Source organism: Budorcas taxicolor, chromosome Y (genome assembly GCF_023091745.1).
Source record: "Budorcas taxicolor isolate Tak-1 chromosome Y, Takin1.1, whole genome shotgun sequence".
NCBI classification, from domain to species: Eukaryota; Metazoa; Chordata; class Mammalia; order Artiodactyla; family Bovidae; genus Budorcas; species Budorcas taxicolor.
The window spans coordinates 9,621,361-9,646,525 of NC_068936.1; the positions used below are offsets into that span (position 1 = coordinate 9,621,361).

General features: G+C 39.8%; 2 pseudogenes; both read left to right on the top strand.

Moving 5' to 3' along the window:
* The first annotated feature begins 3,887 nt into the window (after positions 1-3,887).
* On the top strand, positions 3,888-5,176 carry LOC128071062 (zinc finger protein 280B-like; annotated as a pseudogene).
* An 11,467-nt stretch (positions 5,177-16,643) lies between these two features.
* Positions 16,644-18,262, top strand: LOC128071088 (zinc finger protein 280B-like; annotated as a pseudogene).
* Positions 18,263-25,165: the final 6,903 nt, after the last annotated feature.

Consider the following 25,165-nt stretch of genomic DNA (forward strand, 5'->3'; position numbering starts at 1 on the left):
ACTCCAGCACTGTTGCCTGGAAAATCCCATGAATGGAGGAGCCTGATAGGCTACAGTCCATGGGGTTGCAAAGAGTCGGAAATGTCTATTCAAATTCTTTTCCTGGTTGTTAAATGCTTTTCTTTTTTTAATTGTTGTAGAAAACATCTAACTTAAATTTTTACCAGTTTAACCATTTTTGCATGCTAAGTATTTCACACACTTTCATCAGCCTTTTGGAGAAAGAAATGGCAAGCCACTGCAAATCCGATGGAGAAAGGAACCTGGTGAGCTTTCGTCCATGGGGATGCAAAGTCGGGCACACCTGAGTGACTAACACATATACACACACATAGTCACAGTGTTGTTTTGTTGTCGTTGTCGTTGTTTTAGCTGTGCTATGCAGCTTGAATGACAGTTCCCTGGTTGAGGATCATACCCAGGCCCCTGATAGGAAACTGTGGAGTCCTAACCTCTGAACTACCAGGGACTTCCTTATCACATTGTTATGAAACAGATCTCTACACCTTTACATCTTGCAAAATCGAAACTCTGTGCCCATCACTTGTCCCATTAAACAGCAACTGCTCTTTTCTTGCCTGTTGACCTAGACCGTGGACTCCGTCGTTCTTTTTTGTTTCCTCTCGATTGCTTGACTGTGTTAGCTATTTCATACAGGTAGAAACTTACAGTATTTGTCTTTTTGTATGACTGGCTTATTTCATTTGGCTTGATGTCTGAAATGATCATGCATGTTGTAGCATGTGACAGAATTTTCTTTATATGGCTAAATAGTATTTCATTGTATGTATCTATGACATTTGATGGACATTTCGATGGTTCCACCTCTTAGTTGTTGTGCTTCGTGCTGCTGTGAGCACGGCTGTGCAGATATCCCAAGACCCCATGTTAACTTCTTTTGAATTTATATCCTGAAGTGGAATTGCTGAATCGTGTGTCAGCTCCAGATTTTTAATTTTTCGAGGAGCCTTTAAACTGTTTTCTGTAGCAGCTGCACCATTTTAAAATCTGTCCATAACACACAGGGATCCAGTTTCTGTACGTGCTTGCCAACAGTTGTCCTTTCCTTTCCTTCATATGTAAATTGTGTGTGTATATGCACACACAATTTTTTTCATGCCCTTTTCCATTATTGTTTTTCACAAATTATGAATATAGTTCCTTGTGCTATCCAGTACGATCTTGTTTGTCTATTGTATATATTACAGTTTGCATCTGCTAATCACCAGCTCCCAATCTATGCCTGCCCCACTTTTCCCCTCTTGGGAATCACATAGTCTGCTCTCTCTGTCTGTGAGTCTGTTTGTGTTTCATAGATAAGTTCATTTGTGTCATATTTTAGAGTCCATGTAAGTGATACCATACGAGATTTGTCTTTCTCTTTTTTTTTTTAATTTTTATTTTAACTTTATTTTATTTTACAACACTGTATTGGTTTTGCCATACATTGACATGAGTCCACCACGGGTGTACACGAGTTCCCAATCCTGTCCTCCTCCCACCTCCCACCCCATATCATCTGTCTGGATCATCCCTGTGCACCAGCCCCAAGCATCCTGTATCCTGCCTGGAACATAGACTGGCGACTATCTTACATGATAGTGTACATATTTCAGTGCCATTCTCCCAAATTATCCCACCCTCTCCTTCCCCCTCGGAGTCCAAAAGTGCGTTCTATACATCTGTGTCTCTTCTGCTGTCTCTCATACAGGGTTATCATTACCATCTTTCTAAATTCCATATATATGTGTTAGTATACTGTATTGGTGTTTTTCTTTCTGGCTTACTTCACTGTGTATAATCGGCTCCAGTTTCATCCATCCCATTAGAATTGATTCATACAAAGTCTGCCAGCAATAAATGCTGGAGAGGGTGTGGAGAAAAGGGAACCCTCTTACCCTGTTGGTGGGAATGCAATCTAGTACAGCCAGTATGGAGAAGAGTGTGGAGATTCCCTAAAAAATTGCAAATAGAACTGCCGTATGAGCCAGCAATCCCACTGCTGGGCATACACACTGAGGAAACCAGAATTGAAAGAGACACATGGACCCCAGTGTTCATCGCAGCACTGTTTATAATAGCCAGGACATGGAACAACCTAGATGTCCATCAACAGATAAATGGATCAGAAAGCTGTGGTACATATACACAATGGAGTATTACTCAGCCATTCCAAAGAATATATTGTCTTTCTCTTTCTGACTTCCTAAGTATTCTTTTTAATGCTAGTGTAGATTCAAGTATTTACTTAACAACATGTGTTGCTACTGTATAAAATGTGGTTGACTTTTAAAATATTTGTCTTCTATTCTGCAAGCTTTATATTAATTCTGATACTTGTGTTTTCTTCAAGATTTTCTATATACAAAAGTATGTTATCTCCAATATACTTTGACTGTTTCCTTTCCATTCTGAAGGCTGTTTTTTGTTTTTGTTTTTTCTTGTCTTTTTTTTTTTTTTAAACAACAGCAACATTTCTCTTTTGTTACCTGATTGCTCTGGTTATAGAACTGCCAGTATAATGTTGAGCCAAAGTGTGTAATAGACTTCCTTGTGTTGTTCCCAGTCTTAGAGGGAACGCTTTCAGTTTTTCATTATTAAGTGTGATGTTAGCTGTGGGTCTTTTTACAGGTGCCCTTTGATTGAGAAAGTTCTCTTCTGTTCTTAATTATTAAGTGTTCTTTTAAGCCTGGTTCTGAAAAGCTGCTAGATTCAGGGAAATGCTTTTTCTTCAGGCAGATGTGTTATTTGTTTCATTGTTTTAAAATGGCATAATGTTGAGTGACTTTCATATAATGAAGCAACTTTGCATACCTCCCTAAATCCCATGTGATCATGGTATACAGTCTTTTTTATATGTTGTTGGATTTCGTTTGCCAGTATTTTGTTGAGGACTCTTTCACCTGTATTCGTAAGGGATATCAAGGTGTGTGTGTGTGATGCCTCTGTCTGATATTGGTATGAGAGAAATACTGGCATCACTTTGCCTGCTATGTGGGGAAGAGACCTGTGGCGTGAAGGATGAAGCATTGTTGGATTTAAGTTTAGCCAGGATTAGAGGGAGAAATTTAGGATATATCGGTGTGGAATTGGGGTGAGATTATCAAAGAGAGCTCATTCTCAATTTCCTAGGCCTGTGTTAAGTGCTTGACATTGAATTATGCTGTTTGTTAACTAGGTATAGATAGATTATACTTTGAATTTGCTACCTATTTTCTTTGTAAACATTTATGAAATTAGAATTTGTGAATCAGGTGTAATGTGCATTTAAGATACATTTTCTTCAAATTTTACTACAAAACAAGATGCCCTTGAATAGCCGATGCCTTTTAAAAAGAGCTGGTAACCTTAAGTCTAAGAAATAAGCATGTTTGTCTTTAAGAGACAGAAACACCTTTAAAAGTTATAAATTTGCCCAAGAAGATGCAACTGGTGTGTGGTTAACTTAGAATTCCAACTTAATCTTCTTTGACTCCAAAGTCCATGTTTCTGAATGCTGTACAACAGTGCTTTTGTAAAAATACTCGTCCTTTACATGTGATTTCACCTAATGATCAGTCGTGGTGGGTTTTTGGGTTTTTTTTTTTTTCTTTATTTTTTTAAATAGAAGAGGTTAAAGTGAACATGGGACAAAGCTTATGATTCTAGAGACATGTAGACTTGTAGTCATAGGTTTTTCAGCTGTCACTGAGTCTCGTTGACACTCGGTGTCTTTGTCTGTAAGATAAGGATGTTTAAAACTACTCTAGAGTTTTGGAGATAATCAAATAGCCCATTTTTCTGTACTTAACTAATATGTAGTATGTTTATACTTAGGTGGCAGTTTGTATAAAGGAAGCCCTGGGACTTGTGGCCGCACCCTCTAAGAATAAAAAAGTACTCAAAATATGGAACTACCATGTATGTTACGTGAAGAAGAACAAGAGCCAGAAGTACGGAAAAGGGAGGGAGAAACCAAACAAGCAGATGATGATGATGATGATGAAGTGATCTTGGTCGGAGTGGAACATGTAAATGAAGATGCTGACGTGATCTTTGTTGGGATGAGCTCAGCTTCAAAACCAGTCGTTTCAAACGTACTGAGCAGAGATACCCCAGGTTCTTGTTCAAGGAGAAAAAGGTATGGTCACTTCAGGAAAGGTAACGCTGACAAATTACAGCCAGCTAGTCATGTGACTCCTACATCAGAAGCAAAGGCTGTCTTGCCAGTTTCTGACTCTGAATCAAGATCAACAGATAGTCCTATTATTATTGAACCTCCGTCTCAAGCTGATTGTAAAAATATTTCACCACAAAGAGTGCCGAAGTGCTTTTCAAAGGAGTCATGTTCTTCTTTGATTACCTTCACAAGTTCATTGCAGCATCCAGCAGAAAGAGCGGTTTCTGCAGGAGATATGAATAAAAGTCCTCATGTCTCAAAGGTACTTTCCACTTGTGAAACAAATAGCAGAAATCCCAAAAGGCCTAAGCTCAGTGATGGCATTATAGGGGAACATTCTTTAGGTTTTTCCCCTTCAGGTATTTTTCATACAGTGACCACTCAGCAAAGCACACCGGACCGTGTCCATACCTCACTAAGCCATGTTCAGAATGGAGAACCTTGTCCAACACCTTTTCCAAAGGACAGTGTTCATTGCAAGCCTGTAAGACCTTTAGGGGAAAATGGACTGACAAAAACTGATTTTCCAAGTTTATCAAGTCCAGACAAAATTGGTGATCCCACAGAAGGAAAGCTGACTGTGTTACTTGGTGACTTCTACTATGGAGAGCATATAGGAGTTGGGCAGCCAGAACCGAAGACCCACACAGCGTTTAAATGCCTCAGCTGCTTGAAAGTTCTAAAAAATGTCAAGTTTATGAATCACATGAAGCACCATTTGGAACTTGAGAGGCAGAGAGGTGACAGCTGGAAAACCCACACCACCTGCCGGCACTGCCTCCGCCAGTTTCCTACTCCCTTCCAGATGCAGTGTCACATTGAAAGTGTCCACACTCCCCAGGAGCCCTCCGCAGTCTGTCGCATCTGTGAGTTGTCCTTTGAGACAGATCAGGTTCTCTTAGAGCACATGAAAGACAATCATAAGCCTGGTGAAATGCCCTATGTATGCCAGGTTTGCAGTTACAGATCATCATTTTTTGCAGATGTGGATGCACATTTCAGAGCATACCATGGTGACACTAAGAATTTACTTTGCCTGTTTTGTCTCAAAATTTTTAAAACTGCAACAGCCTACGGACATCATCATAGAGGGCACTGGGAAAAGAGTTTTCGCCAGTGTTCCAAATGTCGGCTACAGTTTTTAACTTCCAAAGAGGAAAGGGAGCACAAGACCCAGTGTCATCAAATGTTTAAGAAGCCTAAGCAGCTAGAAGGATTGTCTCCTGAAACAAAAATTGTTATTCAGGTATCACTGGAACCCCTTCAACCAGGATTGGTGGAAGTAGCATCCATTACTGTGAACACATCTGATTTTGAATCATCACCCCCCAAATCTAAAAGTAGGAGGTCAAAAAAAGAAGAAAAAAGTTAATTCTGCTTTCAGTAAGTCTGAAGCAAGTATTTCAGTCAAAGTTAAAAACCCCATTAAAACCAAAAAGATCAAATTATAGCATTATTCAATAATATCAAATATAGGGAAACCGATGGGTAATTTATGTGATTTTGTTTTAAATACAGGAAGTACAATGTCGTTTGATCTGCGTATTGAGATGTTATTTAAAAATCTATTATCTGTTTTTCATATAATTGTCTTAACATGTAAAAAGAATGTGTGCACGCGTGTGTGAGAGAGAGAGAATGAGAGAAGTGGAGAAAGGAAAAGTAAGAACCTATTTCGGTAGCTGATGTTACTTGTAAGTTCGAAAGCTCTAGTATACATATAATCTGTAGAGTGTTTTAGCAACGTAATTTTCAACTGTTTTCATGCCTTGAAGTTCTCAGTATCAGCTATATAGCCAGATTTGAATGTCACTCTCTGAAGTGCCTCTTGGGCTGATCGAAGATAACCTGGCTCTGAAAGCGTGCAGTGGAGAAGTTGATGGAGAAGCTATGATGTGAGTTTGGACCAGACACGGGATTTAATCAGTGAAGAGCTGCGGCTTCTTGTCCCAGCTGAGGAAGAGGCATACATTCACTCCAGGCATAGAGCCAAGGTAGAAGAAACACTGTCTCAGAGTGCGTTTACCTAGCCCAGGGACATCTCAAGGAAGCCAACGGTTAAAATGCCTGTGTTTGGTGAGAGACCCTTGCAAGCATCAAGCAGGCCCTGTGTATCACTGACTGCAGTTGGAGAAGCAGAGATAGTTAATAGAATGAGACCTGGTGCCTGTGGACCTCCTGTTGAGTGATCAAAAGGGGAATTTGATTCCTGGCGTCCCCTTTGCCAGTTGGCTGGCCTGTAGTCCCAATGAGGTAGGCATATCTGTGTCAGACACAGTAGCAAAGCAAGTTAAAATTCCCAAAGGAAAGAGAGCCTTGACGTCCACTTTGATTTGTGCTGGACCCATAGTTTTAACTGCAAAGGATCAAACACAGGAAATCTGTTCAGCTTTTGAATTGGGCTAAATTGAGTTCTCTTACCCTTAAGCTACAATGGAGTTGTCCAAGAATAGTAAATATGGCGGATAAAAATAGTCCAGGGTGATTAAACCCTTTTTAGAACTCTTCCTTATATTTTCCAGTTACATGTGTCTTACCCTAGTTGAACATGTGAAGATTTCAGTTTTGTATCTTATCTTGCCTTGGACACAAATGTAGTAGCGTTAACAGCTAATTCTTGGCGTGTGTAATTTCCCATTGTATCAAACTAATTGAGTTTCAGTCTTTCTTGACACAGTCTGATGTGCAGGAATTGTCTCATGTATTTCAGTAATTATCAGGTCATAGAGTTATCCTTCCTCTAATCTCGCCAACCATCTAATCTGTGATTATACTTGTGGAAACCTTTTTTTCTTGCGGTCTCCAAGGGCTCTTTCACAGACCTGTGGGGTACAACCCCTCTAAGTATTGGTTCCTGAACATCAGCACACTTGGCTGCCTCTGTAGGTTCTTGGAGTTGAGTCTCCTCCTGGAGTTGAATGTCACCCCTTCTCCACTTCTGGCACAGATAGCTAGCAGTCTCTGTGCACCATTCAAGGAAGCTGGGATCCTGTCTGTAGACCTATGCCAGGAGCAATCTCTCCGTTTCCTCTTCCTTTCTCCTCCTCTTTGTCTCTCCCCACTCTCCCCACTCCTCAATTTATTTAAGTCCTCTAAGCTTTCCCAAAATGCTGGAAAGTGATAATCACCAAGGGGTTAGCATCCCTCTCAGAACTGAAGAGGAAGGACTACAGATGATTAAGCTGTAGTGAGTCTATTGTCTCCATTTTAGGTAATTTCCTGAGTGTAAATTCAAATTCAAATAAATTGTGTTTATTTACTCGAAGCTTGATTGGTTTATTTGCACTTTGAATATTTTACTAGGCCTTTCCAGTTAGTTTACTTGGGCCCAAGCACTTTGCTGAGTGTCAGCTTAAACCACTTTTAGCTGTATAAAGAGTGTGTGTGTATTCTGGTCTCAGGTGAAAACTCTGTGTATAAATAAATACGCAGACTATTGCATTCTTATCTCCTTTCTTCGATTTCTGTAGTAAAAAATACGAAATGTTTTAGTTATGTGTTTTTATTGTTGCTGAGTATTATCAACACTGTTACTGTTAGTTGCTGTGAAGTATGCTCCTAAGGAGGACAAGTTGTATTTATTGCCAAATTAAAAGGTTCCAGCAATATGGTCCCTGACTGCTTCCTCTCTTCCATTCTCTGTCCTTCTACTCTACTATTTTCCCCACGAATGTACTCTTTTTGACAACACTGGCCTTGGTTTTCCTGCATCAAATTCCATTTCTTCCCGATCCAGAGACTGCAAGTGCTGTTCTTCGGGAAATGCTCTTCCCGTAGGCCTGCATGGCTTGCTACCTCCCTTGTTTGAGCTTCACCAATGCTGTTCAAATAACACAATCAAATCTCCAACCCCCTCTCTTTCCTCCTCCTCCTTCAAGGCACTTGAAGTCTCTATCCTCTTCTTCCCTCTCCAGCCTAAATTTCCTAAATTTTCACACACACACACACACAGACACACACACACACACACAAACGAAGAGATAATAACCTCAGGGCTTTGCTTCTTAGATTTAACTTGAGTCAGATTCTGTGCCTGCAAATAAAAGATAGTTAATAGTGAGTTGAGTTCTTTCAGGAGCTTCCTCTGTTTTTCTATTGATACCTCTATATTTTGTTCACACAATGACACTTTGTTTTCTTTACGAATATATTGAAGATCTGTCAACATTACTATTTTGTTACTGCCCTTTGTGAATTTCCTTGTCTGCTGTGCTTGTTCTTTCGGGAAAAATTTATTATTTTATTAATGTTGCCAAACATTGTAAGTAAAATTAGTATTTGTAGAAATAATTTTTAAAAAATTATTTCTGCTGTCTTTTTATAAATAACATGGCATATTTTTATTTTTTTAAATAATCGTTTTGGTGTTGGCCAGTTCTGAACTTCTAAATAGTGATGTGTAAATGGGCTTTCTTGTTCTGAGTACCATCAAAAGCAGTGAGTATCTGGCTTAATAAATTTCCGTTTCTGTTTTTAGATCTTGAAGAGAATTGTTTGATTGGATAGTTTACAACATTTGTTGAGACATTTACTTTTCTTTCGTTCTCCGTTCGTTCCTTTCTTTTTCTTGCTTTGTTCCCTTGTCTCTCTTCCTCTTTCTTTCCTTCCCTTTCTTTCTCCAGGTTTTTGCTTGACTGGACCTTTCCTGAAACAAATGTAATTCCACTCAGAGTTGAATATTATCCTCTCAGAATCCCATAATTAACCTCCTTGTCCCCTTATTAGATTTGCCACAGTTGTATCAATGTTTCTGATTTTCTTTTTCCAAGAAGCAGCTCTTGCTTTATTATCCCAACAAGGTTTATTTTTGTTGTTTTCTATTTTTGTTTCAATTCATATATACTTTCTACATTCTTTAGGATTTTTTCCTTTGTAACTTTGTATTTTAGAAGCTTTCTTTACAATTTTTTTCTCTGTTAATGTATTAAATTTACAGTCTTGAATTTCAGATGTATATCAGAGTGATTTAGTTATGCAGATACGTATCTATTCTTTGGTAGGTTCTTTTCCGTTATAGGTTATTACATGATACTGAGGATTTCTTTTTTTTTTTCTTCTCATAGATGGTTTAGGGATTGACCTATCTTTATTTAGCAATTTTGTCTGAATCCCAAATATTTTTATGTATACATGGTTTTTAATTAAAATTTCATTGTCTAAGATTTTTGGCAAGTTGATTCCAAAGATTTCACTATTTTCAGGCTGAATGTTTTAATTTATCGTTTGCTGAGAATTAAGTTTTCCTTGGAGCTCTGAGGGTATGTGTGTGTATCCACTGACATGTCTATACACACATCCTTTTCAGATTCCTACATGTTTTAAGATATGTAAATGTAGTTTCAAAGATATTTTCTGTTTGTATGGTGAAACCATAAAATGTTTTAATTTTAGATATTTGTTCCCCCAAATGAATATAGTATAGAGAGTAAGGTATAAAACTATATTCCTTTGAGAATTATCCTTACTAACAGAACTTGGCAATGTTAAAAAATTATTCATAACACTTCCGAAAGGCGGTAAGGAAAACTTGTCAAGCGCTCAGGATTTCAGTGGGCCCCTGAGGTAAGGTGACAGACATCTTTACAATAAGGGACACAGTTGTGGCTTTCTTACTTTCCGTTTTTCTCCTTTCATTCGTCGGCTGACACGTTGGTGTTGAGAGAGAGTATTCCTGATTGGGGATTACCTGTCCCTGATTGCGGGTGCTGACTTCAGGGCAATCATGGTTTCAGGTTTGCAGCTTTCTGAGTGGCAAGCTTAAAAACAGGCAGGGTGACTTGCTTTCTCCTGCCTTCTTGAAAGAAAAAAAGTAAGAGCACCATGGGTCTTAAGCTGTGTAGAGCTAACTCCTACCACTTGGTGAGGCTAAAATTGGGAATGCACATATCCTAAATTTTTAGCTAGGAAAGCAAAGCAATGCAGGTGGGGGGGTTCCCTGGTGGCCTGGTGATTAGGAATCTGGGCTTTCACTGCAGTGGTCTGGATTCAATCTCTGGTCAGGGAAACGGGACCCTACAAGCCAAGCAGCATGGCCAAATGAATAAATGAATCAAGTGGTTCATTCAGAGACAATGTCCTGTGATTTAACATGTTCACGTGAGATTACTTGCTCATTTCTGTACCCTTAAGGGCTTTATTTCATTAAGTAAGTGAACTCCACTGGATGGGGGCGAGGCACCATCTGAGTTCATTTCATGCGAGTAAACAAGATCATAGGTAGCTCTATGCCCAGCAACTTGTGCCTACAGCTGTGTTGTATACTTATCTTGCTGGTACAGCTTTGAACTTCACAGCATGTTTTGTTTTGGTCACAACATGTGGCTTCATAGGATATTAGTTCCCCAACCAGGGATCGAACACAGGATCCTGGCTGTGAGAGGACTGAGTCCTAACCAAACCACTGGACTGCCAGGCAACTCCTGTGTTTCGGTGCTTTGGATTGGTGTGTGTGTGTGTGTGTGTGTGTGTGTGTGTGTTTAATTTTTGCTATATTTATAGGAGAACTCTTCTGTGTGTAAGTATGATGTGAATGGTATTATAACTTGAAATGTTTGTGTTGTACATACGATCTCAAAATTGAATAGTTTGAAAGAACTTCACACTTGTTATCTCTTGGCCTAGGATCTCTCCTGAGGTAGTAGTCAAGCTTTTGTCTGGCTTGGCCACCTCTGAAGACTTAGCTTGTTGAATCTAAGCTCTCTCACTTGTCTGTACTCATGAAGCCTCAGTTCCTCCTTCTGTGGGCCTCTCCAACGGGCTTCTCTTGTGGAGGCTGCTGTCTTTTCTCAGAATGAGTGATTCAGGAAAGCACTTGCACCCATGATAAAGTGCAGAGTCTTTTTTCAGATGTTACACGTCTTCAGTTGTGTATTTGCTTAGTCTCACAGGTCAACCCTGTGATAGATTGAGAGAGAACTACACAGGGGTGGGAATATCAGGAGATTCGATTCACTTGAAGGCTGGTTACTGTACCCATTAATCCACCATGCCAGCCTTTTTTTTCATATGACCTCAGCTCTGTCAATGTGAGCAAATTATTTGGCTTGCGTACCCTTCTTGTGTGCCGCTACTGCTGCTAAGCCGCTTGAGTCATGTCCGACTCTGCAGTCTCATGGACAGCAGCCCACAAGGCTCCCCCTTTTCTGGGATTCTCCAGGCAAGAGCGCTGGAGTGGGTTGCCATTTCCTTCTCCAAAGCATGAGAGTGAAGTCGCTCAGTCGTGTCCGACCCTTCGAAACCCCATGGACTGCGGCCTACCAGGCTCCTCCATCTGTGGGATTTTCCAGGCAAGAGTACTGGTGTGGGTTTCCATTGCCTTCTCCAGCTTGTGTGCTCTCTGGCTTGATCTACTCAATTCTTGATGTACTCAGTTCTAGACCTACTCATTTCTTGATATTCTAGCAAGTCTCCTCTTTGTCCTGGATTAAGTTTTCTGTTTCTCTGGATGGTTCCCATCAGCAAACAGACTGACTATAATGTGACCTGTCGTTAAAAATCCATCTTTGGGTGACACATCCTGCTTCTGCTGCTTTTTTTTCATGTTTGCTTATTATAGATCTCTGCAGAGTTGTTTCTAGACTTTGTTATCTCGAGTTCTCTCATATTCCTTTAAAGCCGCTCTTGTCAAGGCCACAGGTGAATTTCAAATGTTTAACTCCGTGGTCAATTTTTAGTTGTTATCTTATTTAATTTATTGGCATCCTTTATCATACTAGTTCATTTCCTCCTCCCTGAAAAAAATGTTTCACTTGGATTACAGAGTGCTTCTCTTTCCTGCTTCTCTTCCACCTACAGTTCTCCCACATACAAAGTGTGACCTTTGTGTCTGGCTTGATTCAGATGTCATATTTTCTTTTTCAATATTTATTTATTTAGCTCTGTGGCATGTGGGATCTTAGTTCCCAGGCCAGGGATGGCACCTGTGGAGAGTCTTAAACACTGGATCTCCAGGAAAGTCCCCTCGTTTGTGTACTTTCAAGATTCCTCCATTTCATGGCTGTATAGCAGTGAATGTTTTTGTTTTATTTTTATGGCTGAATATGGTAATGTATGGTAAATGGCTTCTATGCCGTCCATTTTGAGCGTATACCACAGTTTGTTTATCCATTCGTCAATGAATGGATAATACGTGGATGGTGTACTCTTTGTGGCTATAGTGAGTAATGTTGCTGTGAACACTGATTTTGCATGGACTGAACATTTTCAGTGTTTGTGGATATATACAAAAGAGGGAAATTCCTTGATCATATGGCTACTCTATATTTAATTTTTGAAGTACTGACAAACCACTTTTGCAAGAGTGATTGTACCATTTACAGCAATTACCTCAACAATATCTGAAGATTCCTTTTCTCCACGTCCTCTGCAGCACTTGTTATTATTCGTCATTTTGATTGGGTGTGAAGTAGTATGGGTGTGAAGTAGTATCTCAGTGAGACTGCTTTACATTTTGCTAGGGGCTTCCCTGGTGGCTCCGAAGGGAAAGTGTCTGCCTGCAATGTAGGAGACCCGGGATCAATTCCTGAGTCGGGAAGATCGCCTTGAGAAGGAAATGGTAATCCACTCCAGCACTGTTGCCTGGAAAATCCCATGAACGGAGGAGCCTGATAGGCTACAGTCCATGGGGTTGCAAAGAGTCGGAAATGTCTATTCAAATTCTTTTCCTGGTTGTTAAATGCTTTTCTTTTTTTAATTGTTGTAGAAAACATCTAACTTAAATTTTTACCATTTTAACCATTTTTGCATGCTAAGTATTTCACACACTTTCATCAGCCTTTTGGAGAAAGAAATGGCAAGCCACTGCAAATCCGATGGAGAAGGGAGCCTGGTGAGCTTTAGTCCATGGGGATGCAAAGTTGGGCACACCTGAGTGACTAACACATATACACACACATAGTCACAGTGTTGTTTTGTTGTCGTTGTCGTTGTTTTAGCTGTGCTATGCAGCTTGAATGACAGTTCCCTGGTTGAGGATCATACCCAGGCCCCTGATAGGAAACTGTGGAGTCCTAACCTCTGAACTACCAGGGACTTCCTTATCACATTGTTATGAAACAGATCTCTACACCTTTACATCTTGCAAAATCGAAACTCTGTACCCATCACCTGTCCCATTAAACAGCAACTCCTCTTTTCTTGGTTGTTGACCTAGACCATGGACTCCGTCGTTCTTTTTTGTTTCCTTTCGATTACTTGACTATGTTAGCTATTTCATACAAGTAGAAACTTACAGTATTTGTCTTTTTGTATGACTGGCTTATTTCATTTGGCTTGATGTGTGAAATGATAATGCATGTTGTAGCATGTGAAAGAATTTTCTTTATATGGCTAAATAATATTTCATTGTATGTATCTATCACATTTGATGGACATTTCGATGCTTCCACCTCATAGTTGTTGTGCTTCGTGCTGCTGTGAGCACGGCTGTGCAGATATCCCAAGACCCCATGTTAACTTCTTTTGAATTTATATCCTGAAGTGGAATTGCTGAATCATGTGCCAGCTCTAGTTTTTAGTTTCTCGAGGAGCCTTTAAACTGTTTTCTGTAGCAGTTGCACCATTTTAAAATCTATCTGTAACACACAAGAATCCAGTTTCTGTACGTGCTTGCCAACAGTTGTCCTTTCCTTTCCTTCATATGTAAACAACACATATGCACACACAGTTTTTTCATACCCTTTTCCATTATTGTTTATCACAAATTACGAATATAGTTCCTTGTGCTATACAGTATGATCTTGTTTGTCTATTGTATATATTATAGTTTGCATCTGCTAATCACCAGCTCCCAATCTATGCCTGCCCCACCATTCCCCTCTTGGGAATCACATAGTCTGCTCTCTATGTCTGTGAGTCTGTTTCTGTTTCATAGATAAGTTCATTTGTGTCATATTTTAGAGTCCATGTAAGTGATACCATACAAGATTTGTCTTTCTCTTTTTTTTTTTTTATTTTTATTTTTACTTTATTTTATTTTACAATACTGTATTGGTTTTGCCATACATTGACATGAGTCCGCCACGGGTGTACACGAGTTCCCAATCCTGACCCCCCCCTCCCACCTCACACCCCATATCATCTCTCTGGATCACCCCTGTGCACTAGCCCCAAGCATCCTGTATCCTGCCTGGAACATAGACTGGCGACTATCTTACATGATAGTGTACATGTTTCAGTGCCATTCTCCCAAATTATCCCACCCCACCCGCGCCCTCAGAGTGCAAAATTCCGTTCTAAGCATCTGTGTCTCTTCTGCTGTCTCTCATACAGGGTTATCATTACCATCTTTCTAAATTCCATATATATGTGTTGGTATACTGTATTGGTGTTTTTCTTTCTGGCTTACTTCACTGTGTATAATCGGCTCCAGTTTCAACCTTGTCATTAGAATTGATTCATATAAAGTCTGCCAGCAATAAATGCTGGAGAGGGTGTGGAGAAAAGGGAACCCTTTTACACTGTTGGTGGGAATGCAATCTAGTACAGCCACTATGGAGAACAGTGTGGAGATTCCTTTCAAAATTGGAAATAGAACTGCCGTATGAGCCAGCAATCCCACTGCTGGGCATACAAACTGAGGAAACCAGAATTGAAAGAGACACATGGACCCCAGTGTTCATCGCAGCACTGTTTATAATAGCCAGGACATGGAACAACCTAGATGTCCATCAACAGATAAATGGATCAGAAAGCTGTGGTACATATACACAATGGAGTATTACTCAGCCATTCCAAAGAATATATTGTCTTTCTCTTTCTGACTTCCTAAGTATTCTTTTTAATGCTAGTGTAGATTCAGGTATTTACTTAACAACATGTGTTTCTACTGTATAAAATGTGATTGACTTTTAAAATATTTGTCTTCTATTCTGCAAGCTTTATATTAATTCTAATACTTGTGTTTTTTTCAAGATTTTCTATATACAAAAGTATGTTATCTCCAATATACTTTGACTTTTTCCTTTCCATTCTGAAGGCTGGTTGTTTTCTTTTTTTTTTTTTTTCGTTTTTGTTTTTTAAACAACAGCAACATTTCTCTTTTGTTACCTGATTGCTCTGGTTATAGAACTGCCAGTATAATGTTGAGCCAAAGTGTGTAATAGACTTCTTGTGTTTTCCCCAGTCTTAGAGGGAAAGCTTTCAGTTTTTCATTCTTACGTATGATGTTAGCTGTGGGTCTTTTACAGGTGCCCTTCGATTGAGAAAGTTCTCTTCTGTTCTTAATTATTAAGTGTTCTTTTAAGCCCGGTTCTGAAAAGGTGCTAGATTCAGGGAAATGCTTTTTCTTCAGGCAGATGTGTTATTTGTTTCATTGTTTTAAAATGGCATAATGTTGAGTGACTTTCATATAATGAACCAACTTTGCATACCTCCCTAAATCCCATGTGATCATGGTATACAATCTCTTTTATATGTTGTTGGATTTTGTTTGCCAGTATTTTGTTGAAGATTCTTTCACCTGTATTCATAAGGGATATCGGGTGTGTGTGTGTGTGTGTGTGTGTGTGTGTGTGTGTGTGTGTGTATGTGTGTGTCTGTGTGTGATGTCTCTGTCTGATATTGGTTTGAGAGAAATACTGGCATCACTTTGCCTGCTATATGGGGAAGAGACCTGTGGCGTGAAGGATGAAGCATTGTTGGATTTAAGTTTAGCTAGGATTAGAGGGAGAAATTTAGGATATATCAGTGTGGAATTGGGGTGAGACTATCAAGACAGCTCATTCTCAATTTCCTAGGCCTGTGTTAAGTGCTTGACATTGAATTATGCTGTTTGTTAACTAGGTATAGATAGATTATACTTTGAATTTGCTACCTATTTTCTTTGTTAACATTTATGAAATTAGAATTTGTGAATCAGGTGTAATGTGCATTTAAGATACATTTTCTTCAAATTTTACTACAAAACAAGATGCCCTTGAATAGCCGATGCCTTTTAAAAAGAGCTGGTAACCTTAAGTCTAAGAAATAAGCATGTTTGTCTTTAAGAGACAGAAACACCTTTAAAAGTTATAAATTTGCCCAAGAAGATGCAACTGGTGTGTGGTTAACTTAGAATTCCAACTTAATCTTCTTTGACTCCAAAGTCCATGTTTCTGAACGCTGTACAACAGTGCTTTTGTAAAAGTACTCGTCCTTTACATGTGATTTCACCTAATGATCAGTCGTGGTGGGTTTTTGGGTTTTTTTTCTTTATTTTTTAAAATAGAAGAGGTTAAAGTGAACATGGGACAAAGATATGATTCTAGAGCCATGTAGACTTGTAGTCATAGGTTTTTCAGCTGTCAATGAGTCTCGTTGACACTCAGTGTCTTTGTCTGTAAGAATCGGGTGTTTATAACTACTCTAGAGTTTTGGAGATAATCAAATAGCCCATTTTTCTGTACTTAACTAATATGTAGTATGTTTATACTTAGGTGGCAGTTTGAATAAAGGAAGCACTGGGACTTGTGGCCGCACCCTCTAAGAATAAAAAATTACTCAAAATATGGAACTACCATGTATGTTACGTGAAGAAGAACAAGAGCCAGAAGTACGGAAAAGGGAGGGAGAAACCAAACAAGCAGATGATGATGATGATGAAGTGATCTTGGTCGGAGTGGAACATGTAAATGAAGATGCTGACGTGATCTTTGTTGGGATGAGCTCAGCTTCAAAACCAGTCGTTTCAAACGTACTGAGCAGAGATACCCCAGGTTCTTGTTCAAGGAGAAAAAGGTATGGTCACTTCAGGAAAGGTAACGCTGACAAATTACAGCCTGTTAGTCATGTGACTCCTACATCAGAAGCAAAGACTGTCTTGCCAGTTTCTGACTCTGAATCAAGATCAACAGATAGTCCTATTATTATTGAACCTCTGTCTCAAGCTGATTATAAAAGTATTTCACCACAAAGAGTGCCGAAGTGCTTTTCAAAGGAGTCATGTTCTTCTTTGATTACCTTCACAAGTTCATTGCAGCATCCAGTAGAAAGAGCGGTTTCTGCAGGAGATATGAATAAAAGTCCTCATGTCTCAAAGCGACTTTCCACTTGTGAAACAAATAGCAGAAATCCCAGAAGGCCTAAGCTCAGTGATGGCATTATAGGGGAACATTCTTTAGCTTTGTCCCTTTCAGGTATTTTTCATACAGTGACCACTCAGCAAAGCACACCAGACTGTGTCCATACCTCACTAAGCCATGTTCAGAATGGAGAACCTTGTCCAACACCTTTTCCAAAGGACAATGGTCATTGCAAGCCTGTAAGACCTTTAGAGGAAAATGGACTGACAAAAACTGATTTTGCAAGTTTAGCAAGTCCAAACAAAATTGGTGATCCCACAGAAGGAAAGCTGATTGTGTTACTTGGTGACTTCTACTATGGAGAGCATATAGGAGTTGGGCAGCCAGAACCGAAGACCCACACAGTGTTTAAATGCCTCAGCTGCTTGAAAGTTCTAAAAAATGTCAAGTTTATGAATCACATGAAGCACCATTTGGAACTTGAGAGGCAGAGAGGTGACAGCTGGAAAACCCACACCACCTGCCGGCACTGCCTCCGCCAGTTTCCTACTCCCTTCCAGATGCAGTGTCACATTGAAAGTGTCCACACTCCCCAGGGGCCCTCCGCAGTCTGTCGCATCTGTGAGTTGTCCTTTGAGACAGATCAGGTTCTCTTAGAGCACATGAAAGACAATCATAAGCCTGGTGAAATGCCCTATGTATGCCAGGTTTGCAGTTACAGATCATCATTTTTTGCAGATATGGATGCACATTTCAGAGCATACCGTGGTAACACTAAGAATTTACTTTGCCCGTTTTGTCTCAAAATTTTTAAAACTGCAACAGCCTACGGACGTCATCATAGAGGGCACTGGGAAAAGAGTTTTCGCCGTGTTCCAAATGTCGGCTGCAGTTTTTAAGTTCCAAAGAGGAAAGGGAGCACAAGACCCAGTGTCATCAAATGTTTAAGAAGCCTAAGCAGCTAGAAGGATTGTCTCCTGAAACAAAAATTGTTATTCAGGTATCACTGGAACCCCTTCAACCAGGATTGGTGGAAGTAGCGTCCATTACCGTGAACACATCTGATTTTGAATCATCACCCCCCAAATCTAAAAGTAGGAGGTCAAAAAAAGAAGAAAAAAGTTAATTCTGCTTTCAGTAAGTCTGAAGCAAGTATTTCAGTCAAAGTTAAAAACCCCATTAAAACCAAAAAATCAAATTATAGCATTATTCAGTAATATCAAATATAGGGAAACCGATGGGTAATTTATGTGATTTTGTTTTAAATACAGGAAGTACAATGTCGTTTGATCTGCGTATTGAGATGTTATTTAAAAGTCTATTATCTGTTTTTCATATAATTGTCTTAACATGTAAAAAGATTGTGTGCACGTGTGTGTGAGAGAGAGAGAATGAGAGAAGTGGAGAAAGGAAAAGTAAGAACCTATTTCGGTAGCTGATGTTACTTGTAAGTTCGAAAGCTCTAGTATACATATAATCTGTAGTGTTTTAGCAACGTAATTTTCAACTGTTTTCATGCCTTGAAGTTCTCAGTATCAGCTATATAGCCAGATTTGAATGTCACTCTCTGAAGTGCCTCTTGGGCTGATCGAAGATAACCTGGCTCTGAAAGCGTGCAGTGGAGAAGTTGATGGAGAAGCTATGATGTGAGTTTGGACCAGACACAGGATTTAATCAGTGAAGAGCTGTGGCTTCTTGTCCCAGCTGAGGAAGAGGCATACATTCACTCCAGGCATAGAGCCAAGGTAGAAGGAACACTGTCTCAGAGTGCGTTTACCTAGCCCAGGGACATCTCAAGGAAGCCAACGGTTACAATGCCTGTGTTTGGTGAGAGACCCTTGCAAGCATCAAGCAGGCCCTGTGTATCACTGACTGCAGTTGGAGAAGCAGAGATAGTTAATAGAATGAGACCTGGTGCCTGTGGACCTCCTGTTGAGTGATCAAAAGGGGAATTTGATTCATTGCGTCCCCTTTGCCAGTTGGCTGGCCTGTAGTCCCAATGAGGTAGGCATATCTGTGTCAGACACAGTAGCAAAGCAAGTTAAAATTCCCAAAGGAAAGAGAGCCTTGACGTCCACTTTGATTTGTGCTGGACCCATAGTTTTAACTGCAAAGGATCAAACACAGGAAATCTGTTCAGCTTTTGAATTGGGCTAAATTGAGTTCTCTTACCCTTAAGCTACAATGGAGTTGTCCAAGAATAGTAAATATGGCGGATAAAAATAGTCCAGGGTGATTAAACCCTTTTTAGAACTCTTCCTTATATTTTCCAGTTACATGTGTCTTACCCTAGTTGAACATGTGAAGATTTCAGTTTTGTATCTTATCTTGCCTTGGACACAAATGTAGTAGTGTTAACAGCTAATTCTTGGCGTGTGTAATTTCCCATTGTATCAAACTAATTGAGTTTCAGTCTTTCTTGACACAGTCTGATGTGCAAGAATTGTCTCATGTATTTCAGTAATTATCAGGTCATAAAGTTATCCTTCCTCTAATCTCGCCAACCATCTAATCTGTGATTATACTTGTGGAAACCTTTTTTTCTTGCGGTCTCCAAGGGCTCTTTCACAGACCTGTGGGGTACCCTCTAAGTATTGGTTCCTGAACGTCAGCACACTTGGCTGCCTCTGTAGGTCCTTGGAGTTGAGTCTCCTCCTGGAGTTGAATGTCACCCCTTCTCCACTTCTGGCACAGATAGCTAGCGGTCTCTGTGCACCATTCAAGGAAGCTGGGATCCTGTCTGTAGACCTGTGCCAGGAGCAATCTCTCCGTTTCCTCTTCCTTTCTCCTCCTCTTTGTCTCTCCCCACTCTCCCCACTCCTCAATTTATTTAAGTCCTCTAAGCTTTCCCAAAATGCTGGAAAGTGATAATCACCAAGGGGTTAGCATCCCTTTCAGAACTGAAGAGGAAGGACTACAGATGATTAAGCTGTAGTGAGTCTATTGTCTCCATTTTAGGTAATTTCCTGAGTGTAAATTCAAATTCAAATAAATTGTGTTTATTTACTCGAAGCTTGATTGGTTTATTTGCACTTTGAATATTTTACTAGGCCTTTCCAGTTAGTTTACTTGGGCCAAAGCACTTTGCTGAGTGTCAGCTTAAACCACTTTTAGTTGTATAAAGAGTGTGTGTGTATTCTGGTCTCAGGTGAAAACTCTGTGTATAAATAAATACGCAGACTATTGCATTCTTATCTCCTTTCTTCGATTTCTGTAGTAAAAAATACGAAATGTTTTAGTTATGTGTTTTTATTGTTGCTGAGTATTATCAACACTGTTACTGTTAGTTGCTGTGAAGTATGCTCCTAAGGAGGACAAGTTGTATTTATTGCCAAATTAAAAGGTTCCAGCAATATGGTCCCTGACTGCTTCCTCTCTTCCATTCTCTGTCCTTCTACTCTACTCTTTTCCCCACGAATGTACTCTTTTTGACAACACTGGCCTTGGTTTTCCTGCATCAAATTCCATTTCTTCCCGATCCAGAGACTGCAAGTGCTGTTCTTCGGGAAATGCTCTTCCCGTAGGCCTGCATGGCTTGCTACCTCCCTTGTTTGAGCTTCACCAATGCTGTTCAAATAACACAATCAAATCTCCAACCCCCTCTCTTTCCTCCTCCTCCTTCAAGGCACTTGAAGTCTCTATCCTCTTCTTCCCTCTCCAGCCTAAATTTCCTAAATTTTCACACACACACACAGACACACACACACACACACAAACGAAGAGATAATAACCTCAGGGCTTTGCTTCTTAGATTTAACTTGAGTCAGATTCTGTGCCTGCAAATAAAAGATAGTTAATAGTGAGTTGAGTTCTTTCAGGAGCTTCCTCTGTTTTTCTATTGATACCTCTATATTTTGTTCACACAATGACACTTTGTTTTCTTTACGAATATATTGAAGATCTGTCAACATGACTATTTTGTTACTGCCCTTTGTGAATTTCCTTGTCTGCTGTGCTTGTTCTTTCGGGAAAAATTTATTATTTTATTAATGTTGCCAAACATTGTAAGTAAAATTAGTATTTGTAGAAATAATTTTTAAAAAATTATTTCTGCTGTCTTTTTATAAATAACATGGCATATTTTTATTTTTTTAAATAATCGTATTGGTGTTGGCCAGTTCTGAGCTTCTAAATAGTGATGTGTAAATGGGCTTTCTTGTTCTGAGTACCATCAAAAGCAGTGAGTATCTGGCTTAATAAATTTCCGTTTCTGTTTTTAGATCTTGAAGAGAATTGTTTGATTGGATAGTTTACAACATTTGTTGAGACATTTACTTTTCTTTCGTTCTCCGTTTGTTCCTTTCTTTTTCTTGCTTTGTTCCCTTGTCTCTCTTCCTCTTTCTTTCCTTCCCTTTCTTTCTCCAGGTTTTTGCTTGACTGGACCTTTCCTGAAACAAATGTAATTCCACTCAGAGTTGAATATTATCCTCTCAGAATCCCATAATTAACCTCCTTGTCCCCTTATTAGATTTGCCACCGTTGTATCAATGTTTCTGATTTTCTTTTTCCAAGAAGCAGCTCTTGCTTTATTATCCCAACAAGGTTCATTTTTGTTGTTTTCTATTTTTGTTTCAATTCATATATACTTTCTACATTCTTTAGGATTTTTTCCTTTGTAACTTTGTACTTTAGAAGCTTTCTTTACAATTTTTTTCTCTGTTAATGTATTAAATTTACAGTCTTGAATTTCAGATGTATATCAGAGTGATTTAGTTATGCAGATACGTATCTATTCTTTGGTAGGTTCTTTTCCGTTATAGGTTATTACATGATACTGAGGATTTTTTTTTTTTTTCTCATAGATGGTTTAGGGATTGACCTATCTTTATTTAGCAATTTTGTCTGAATCCCAAATATTTTTATGTATACATGGTTTTTAATTAAAATTTCATTGTCTAAGATTTTTGGCAAGTTGATTCCAAAGATTTCACTATTTTCAGGCTGAATGTTTTAATTTATCGTTTGCTAAGAATTAAGTTTTCCTTGGAGCTCTGAGGGTATGTGTGTGTATACACTGACATGTCTATACACACATCCTTTTCAGATTCCTACATGTTTTAAGATATGTAAATGTAGTTTCAAAGATATTTTCTGTTTGTATGGTGAAAACATAAAATGTTTTAATTTTAGATATTTGTTCCCCCAAATGAATATAGTATAGAGAGTAAGGTATAAAACTATATTCCTTTGAGAATTATCCTTACTAACAGAACTTGGCAATGTTAAAAAATTATTCATAACACTTCCAAAAGGTGGTAAGGAAAACTTGATTCAAGGTAAGAGTACTACAGTGGGGTATTATAACATGGGAGAGAGATTGAGCTTATGTCTGACTCCAGCAGGGATGCAGCTGGGATTTATAGCTAAGGAACAGGGTGGGTCCATGGGATTACAAACAGAGATGGGAGACTGAAAAGCAATGGACAACAATAACAGAATGGGTGTCAGTGGACGGAAACTTATTAAGAGGACTATAAGGGTGAGGGTGGATTCTGGCTCAACTGAGAGGATCATTGCTGAGGCTAGGCAAGGCTGATAAGATATTCAGGTGAGTGAAATGATATTTGATCTGATACTGAGGGTGGTCAAATCAAGGGTGGGCTGTGTTTTCTAAAGTGAAGTAGCAGATTCTGGATTAGATTGGACTAGATGGACAGGCAGCCCTGAATAAAGGCATTGCCCAAAGTTGGCAGTGCATTAATGAACGAGTGCTGCATAACCAATTAGCCAAAACTAGCAGCTTGAAACAATATAGTTTCATACTGCTGGTGAAAGTTGGGAATCCAGGAGTAATTCAGCTGAGTGTTGTGGCTCAGTGTCTCATGAGATTGCCATCCTCTGAAGCCTTGCCATGCGCCGGTGGATTTCCTTCCAAGATGGCTTACTCACATAGCTGTTGAAACCAGTTTGCTTGCTGGCTGTTGGGAGAAAGCCTCGGTTCTTTCACATGGGCCTCTCTACAGGGCTACGTGAGTGTTCCCAAGATATGACTAAGCTGGCTTCTAGAGTGAGTGATCCAAGAGGATGAGCAAGGAGGCTGCAGTGCCTTTTATGACCTAGTCTCAGACGCTTCATTGTTCGTTTCTACAATATTCTAACATGAGAAGTGAGCCACTAAGTCCACCACACATGTGAAGGGGAGAAGGAAGGAACCGTGGACATAGTTTAAAACCGCGTGGTACACAGATGGCCGGAAACTGTTTACATGCTTGTATGTCCAAAATGCATTTTCCTGCCAATGCTTTCAAACGATTTATCTGTTATAGCATTAACTTGAAGTTCAGGACCTTGTCGTCTAAGTCAGGTCCAGCTATGGATCAGGGTCCACGTGTACAGTATCTCAAGTGTTCTGTTGCTCAGTTGTGTCGTATTCTTTGCGACCCCATGGACTGCAGCCCTGCAGGCTCCCCTGTCCGTCAACTCCAGGAGCTTGCTCAGACTCAAGTCCATTGAGTCGATGATGCTATCCAACAATCCCATCCTCTGCTGTCCCCTTCTCCTACCTTCATTTTTTTCCGCATCACGGTCTCTTCCAAAGAGTCAGTTATTCGCATCAGGTAGCCCAAGTGTTGGAGCTTCAGCTTCAGCATCAGTCCTTCGAATGAATATGCAGGAGAGATCTACTTTAGGATTGACTGGTTTGATCTCCTTGCAGTCCAAGAGCCTCTCAAGTCTCCAACACATCAGTTCAAATTATACAAGTGTAGTTCCTCTAGACCTGAGGATGTGTGAGCAAAAGAGATGAGTAAATCTGCTCCCTTTCACAGCCGACATACAGTGGTGGTATGTTGGGGCATAGATAACCTTCATAGACACTCCTGTTCCAGAAAGGGGAGGGGAGATGGGAGTCAGTAGTAGCAGTTGTGAAATCCCATGGGTTCTTGTGGGCAGTCCTTTGATTAGTATTTAAGGCCTGGAAACTTCCTCGGCTTCAGTCTCTGATTTTTTAACTCTACCCCCTGACGTGATGCCGTTGCGTGAAAGGTGGCTAGTATATGGTTACATGAAACAGTCTCCCTAGCCTGCTTCCTGCTTGTAGAAGGTAGAAGTCCAGAGCTCCTATTTTGTACTATTGCTGGTCCTTGCAGTCCGAGCTGAACTTAAATATGTTATCTTAAAACCTTGGTGTGTCTCCTGATACTCTTACTGGTGTTCATGGCAAAGCACCCCACTCCAAAGCCACAATCACACATGTCTTCATGATAAGGCTTACTCTGTCTTGGTTTTCTGCTGAGATAGCTGAAGGATAACACCCTGAACCTTGGTAGAAGTCTTACTGTGTGACTGAAAGGATCTCGGAGTGACACCCCTAAACTCTTTGGAGGGTATTGGCCTGACTAAATAATGCCATGAGGCATCCCCTTCCAGCTTTCTGAGGCTTACCAAACAATTTTACAGTCACACTCATCTTTAGAACACCTTTGTTTATAAAAAATAATACGAAGAAGAACTGGACTGTTGGTGGTGTAAAATGTTATATTTAGACCACCTAATCTCAATGCTCTGGATATGATCTTGTTTGAGAGTCATTAACTTTAACATCTTCTGTCGTCTTAAAAGACTGAAAAATTGCCAAATTTTTAGAAAAATTCCCTTCATGTTTTACTACAGGCAGCAAGAAGAGACCAGGAAGCACTTTTGGCTGTTTGGATGGAAATCCTCTTAGATAAGTCAATTAATTAAGTACAGTTTGTCCTCCCAGCACATTAGGTACATTTTCTAGTTTTCATAAACTGCAGGTGTAGTGGACTTTCCTCTTCACACTCCCCAGGCTCTTTCCTCCTGCCTCTCCTTTCTGCCAGGCATTCTAGCTGCACGACTGTGATTCCACTTAGAACGTGTTTGCTCAGTGAGATAACGGGGAGCGATTCCCTGGCTTCAGTGCTTCTGCTGGCCAGAGACTATGTACCTTTCCCTAAGAACTTCATGTTTTTGCTGTCCAACTTCTATCACCTGGCTAGGTCAGTTGCAATAGCTCATACTCTCAAGCGAACTGGCAGGGATTTCT